The following is a 4,541-nucleotide window of genomic DNA, read 5'->3' as shown; positions in this document are numbered from 1 at the left end:
CAACCGTGCACCATTTCGGAACCGCTGGTCCGATTTGGACGTCCGACACCTCGTTGGATTCGTCTCGGCGAGACCTACTTGCTGCCATCAATCCGGAGTCGATCAACGGAAAGGCAAGTAAGTCGATTCTTTTTCATTAGGGTTTGCTTGGCACCTGGGGAAGCCAGGCATCATGGACGGTGCAAGGTCTTTGCGGTCGAGGACCTTGTCGACGGACGAGAGGGTTGCGCCGACGAATCGTCCTTCATTGCAGCCGCGGGTGCTGCTTACTAAGTCGTCGATGCCGGTCGTCAAGGAGACGACCTCTACCGGTGCAGCAGCGCAACGCGACGAGGAGATGCGCGAGCTTCGTCGCACCAACGAGGAGCTGCGGGCCATGCTCGCCAAGCTGCAGGAGGAGCTGTCCCTCTTCCGGGTCCAGATGGCGTCAGCAGAAGCGAATGCTCGTCGCGATGCGGAGGTGGCACTCTCGGCGGCTGTACGTCGGGAGGAAATAGCGGCGGCGGAAATCGCCGCACTTCGAGAGGCACAACGGCTGGATCGTGAGGCTCATCGGCGCGAGCGTGACGCGCTTAATGAGCTCATTTTGCAGGTGGTCGGAGGTCAGCAGCAGCTGGGCGAGCCGATACGCGCCTCTGTGGCTTATTCGCCGACCCCAATGCCACGGCGTCGGATGGAGCAGCAGCAGAGTGAGCAGCAGCGTGGGCAGCAGCAGCAGCGGCAGCGACAGCAGGTTGCGGTGACGGCTATGGTGGAGCCGTCTCCGGACCAGGATGGCGGCTCCTGGACTGAGGTGGTGCGCCGTAAGCCGGCACGTCAATCAGCGAGCATGCAGCAGCAGCAGCAGCAGCAGAAGCAGCAGTGGCCGCAGCTGCAACAACAACGGGCGAAGGTCCAGCGACAGGCGGTTGCAGGACCATCGTCACAGCAGCCCCAACAACAGCAGGGGCAACAGGCCTGGCGTAGCCAGCCTGCAACACGGCGAGGCGGAGGGCGTCAACGGCAGCGCAAAATCAAGCCGGACGCAATTGAGATCGCTCCAGCTGAGGGACAAACCTGGACCGAGGTTTATCAGGTTGTGCGTGGGGCTCCAGAGATGGAGAAGCATGCAGAGGCCCTCGGAGTCGGACGACGCACCACACGCTCCCGACTTGTCATGGAGCTGAAGGAGAGCGCGAACGCTGCAGAGGTGCTGCAGTGCATTAAAGAAGTGTGCGCGAAGGCGGAACTGCCGGCATCAGCACGCCTGGTGACTCCCACGGTCGACATCCGGATGGACGCGGTCGACCCTTTAGCGGAGGAGTCACACGTGGCGAAAGCACTCTCCGAGCTATGCCAGCACACCGTGGAGGAGACTTCGGTTCGGCTGCGACCAGCGTGGGACGGCACGAAGGTGGCGATAGCTCGGGTGACAACGAAGGCGGCAGAGGAGCTGGACGGGAAGTTTGTCAAAATCAAGTACACGTCCTGCCTGATCCGGAAGGTGGCTCCAATGCAGACGCGGCAGCAACGTTGCTACAAGTGTCTGGAGATGGGACACGTCCGGGCAGCGTGCACGAGCGAGGTCGATCGCTCGGCCAGCTGCATTCGATGCGGGAAGTCAGATCATCAGGCGAAGAGCTGCACGGCGGAGGTGTGCTGTGCCGTGTGCAGCGGCCCGCATCCGGTCGGTCATCTGACGTGCCGGCGCTAAAGGTGCTGCAGATCAACCTTGGGCGAAGCAGGACAGCTCAGGACCTGCTGATGCAGACGGCCCGCGAGTTGGGAGTTCAGGTGGTGCTCGCCTGTGAGCTGTATCGGCCGCCTCGAGATGATCCGCGATGGGCTGTTGATGAGGAGTTGAGCGTGGCGATCGTCGCAACGGGGGCTTACCCCATCCAGCGTCTGTGGGGAAGCGTCGTCCCGGGATTGGTGGTTGCCACGATAGCGGGAGTCACTTTCGCCAGCTGCTACGTGTCGCCCAGCAGTGGTTCGGAAGACTTCGAGGAGTTTCTTGGTGCGGTGGAGGTGTCGCTGGTGGGACATACAACATCAGTCCTGGCCGGGGACTTCAACGCCTGGAACGAGGAGTGGGGGAGTGCGCGCACTACCCGGAAGGGGCAGGAGCTCCTAAGCGTGGTGGAGCAGCTGGCGCTGCAGACGCTGAACCGTGGCAACGTGCCCACCTTCAAGGGCAACGGGGTTGCACGGGAAAGCGTCATCGACGTCTCCTTCGCCAGTCAATCCATTGTGCGGCCGGACTCATGGCGCGTGCTTAACCGCTTCTCCGGCAGCGATCACGTGTACATCGAGTTTCAGGTGGAGGTTCCGGGTCAACGGAACAAGCGACGTGGCCAGCAGCACCAAAGCCAAGCAGCAGCCAGTGACGGGACAGCCAGGCATGCCGGAACTCGGTGGAAGACGATGCAGTTCGTCCGGAAGAGCTTCGACATCGCCCTCACAGTCGGCCGCTTCGGACAGGTCGACACTCCGGAGGGGCTGGTTGGCGGACTCACTCGGGCGTGCGATGAGACCATGGAGAGAGTACACGGGGCTACCTTCCACCGCAAGCCCCAGGTGTACTGGTGGTCTCCGGACATCGAGCGCTTGAGGGAAGAGTGCGAAGCAGCGGAGGCAGCCCATTGTCGGGCTCAACCGTCGGAGCGTGCTGTGACGTCTGCCGGACTGCAGGATTGCCGTCGTTTGCTGCAGGCCAGTATCCAGAACAGCAAGGAGAGCAGCCTTCAGGAGCTGATTGACGGCGTCGAGGCTGAGGTGTTCGGTCTCGGGTACAAGGTTGTGCGAGCGAAGCTTCGCGGCCGGGCGCCACCGGAAACGGACCGAGCTGTTCTTGGTCCGATCGTCGACGCCTTGTTCCCGGAGCATCCAGCGTTCGAGTGGCCGGACATCGAAGCGAGCACCGCCTCACACGTCGCTCTGAGGCCGGTCACGAGCTCGGAGGTCCTGCTGCTGGCTGAGCGGATGGCGTCGTCCAAGGCGCCAGGGTTGGACGGCATCCCGAACACTGCGGTGAAGGCAGCGATGCGGAAGCACCCGGAGGTCTTCGTGGACGTGTACAACCAGCTGCTCGAGCGAGGCGAGTTTCCTGCGGCGTGGAAGGAGGCTCGACTTGTGCTGATCGCGAAACCGGGCAAGCAGCCGGGCGACCCGTCATCATATCGTCCGCTGCTCATGCTGGGAGCAGTCGCCAAGGGGTTCGAGCGGGTGATCCTGGATCGACTGAACGAGCACTTGGAGGACATCGATGCTCCGCGACTGTCGCCAAGACAGTATGGGTTCCGGCGCGGCCGTTCAACAATACAGGCCATCGAACGTGTGATCGAGAGGGGGCAGCACGCGAGGACGTTCCATCGCACCAACCAGCGGGATCCTCGATGTCTGGTGGTGGCAGCACTGGATGTCAGGAATGCCTTCAACTCCGCCAGTTGGGAGGCGATCGCGGCTGCCCTGCAGAAGCTGCAAGTTCCAGTAGCCCTCCAGAGAATGTTGCGCAGCTACTTCTCTGAGAGGAGGCTGGTGTATGAAACCAGCGAGGGACCAGTGCGGCGAACGGTCACGGCGGGCGTTCCACAGGGCTCAATCCTGGGCCCGACTCTGTGGAACGCCATGTACGACGGCGTGCTTCGGCTGGCGCTACCTGAGGGCGCTGAGGTGATCGGGTTTGCCGACGACGTCGTGGTGCTGGCGAGCGGGACGACACCGGAGGCGGCGACGCGTTTAGCTGAAACGGCGATTGGAATGATCAGCTCGTGGATGGCGCAACACCACCTGGAGCTTGCTCCGGCCAAGACCGAGCTGGTCATTGTTTCCACAATGCGGAGGGAACGCACCCGCGTTCCAGTAACGATCGACGGAGTGGAGAAGATGCCGACCCGCACGCTCAAGTACCTCGGGGTCATTCTTGAGGATCACTTGTCGTGGAGGCCACACGTTGAGCAGGCCACGTCGAAGGCGCTCCGTGTGGCGCAGGCCATCTCCAGGCTGCTTCGTAACCATGGCGGTCCTAAGTGTGCGAAGCGACGGTTGCTGTCATCGGTGGTGGACTCTACTCTCCGCTACGCTGCGCCGATTTGGCATGAAGCGGTCCAGCTTCGGGCGTGTCGTAGGCAGCTGAACCGGGTGCAGGGACTTTACGCACGGCCGGTGGCCCGCTCCTTCGTTACGGTGAGGAACGAGGTGGCAACGGTCCTTGCCAGTGTCATCCCCATCGTGCTGCAGGTGACGGAGGACGCTCGTTGTTACCAGCGACATCAGGCGACGGGAGCGAGTTTGCGGGAGCTGCGCATCGAGGAGCGAGTTAATACAATCGCCGAGTGGCAGCGGCAGTGGGACCAGCTGGAACCGGAAAGCCGCTACACACGGTGGGCACACCGAGTTATCCCGGACTTGGCGGCGTGGAAGAACCGGAGGCACGGAGAGATGACCTTCCATCTCGCGCAAATTCTCTCCGGCCACGGTTTCTTTCATGAATACCTGCATACAAAACATCTGGCGCCATCTGCTGACTGTGTCAGGTGCCCGGGAGTCGTGGAGAGTGCTGA

This window comes from Anopheles funestus (genome assembly GCF_943734845.2).
Source record: "Anopheles funestus chromosome X unlocalized genomic scaffold, idAnoFuneDA-416_04 X_unloc_43, whole genome shotgun sequence".
NCBI classification, from domain to species: domain Eukaryota; kingdom Metazoa; phylum Arthropoda; class Insecta; order Diptera; family Culicidae; genus Anopheles; species Anopheles funestus.
The sequence above is the reverse complement of the archived record's forward strand: the minus strand, read 5'-3'. Positions refer to the sequence as shown.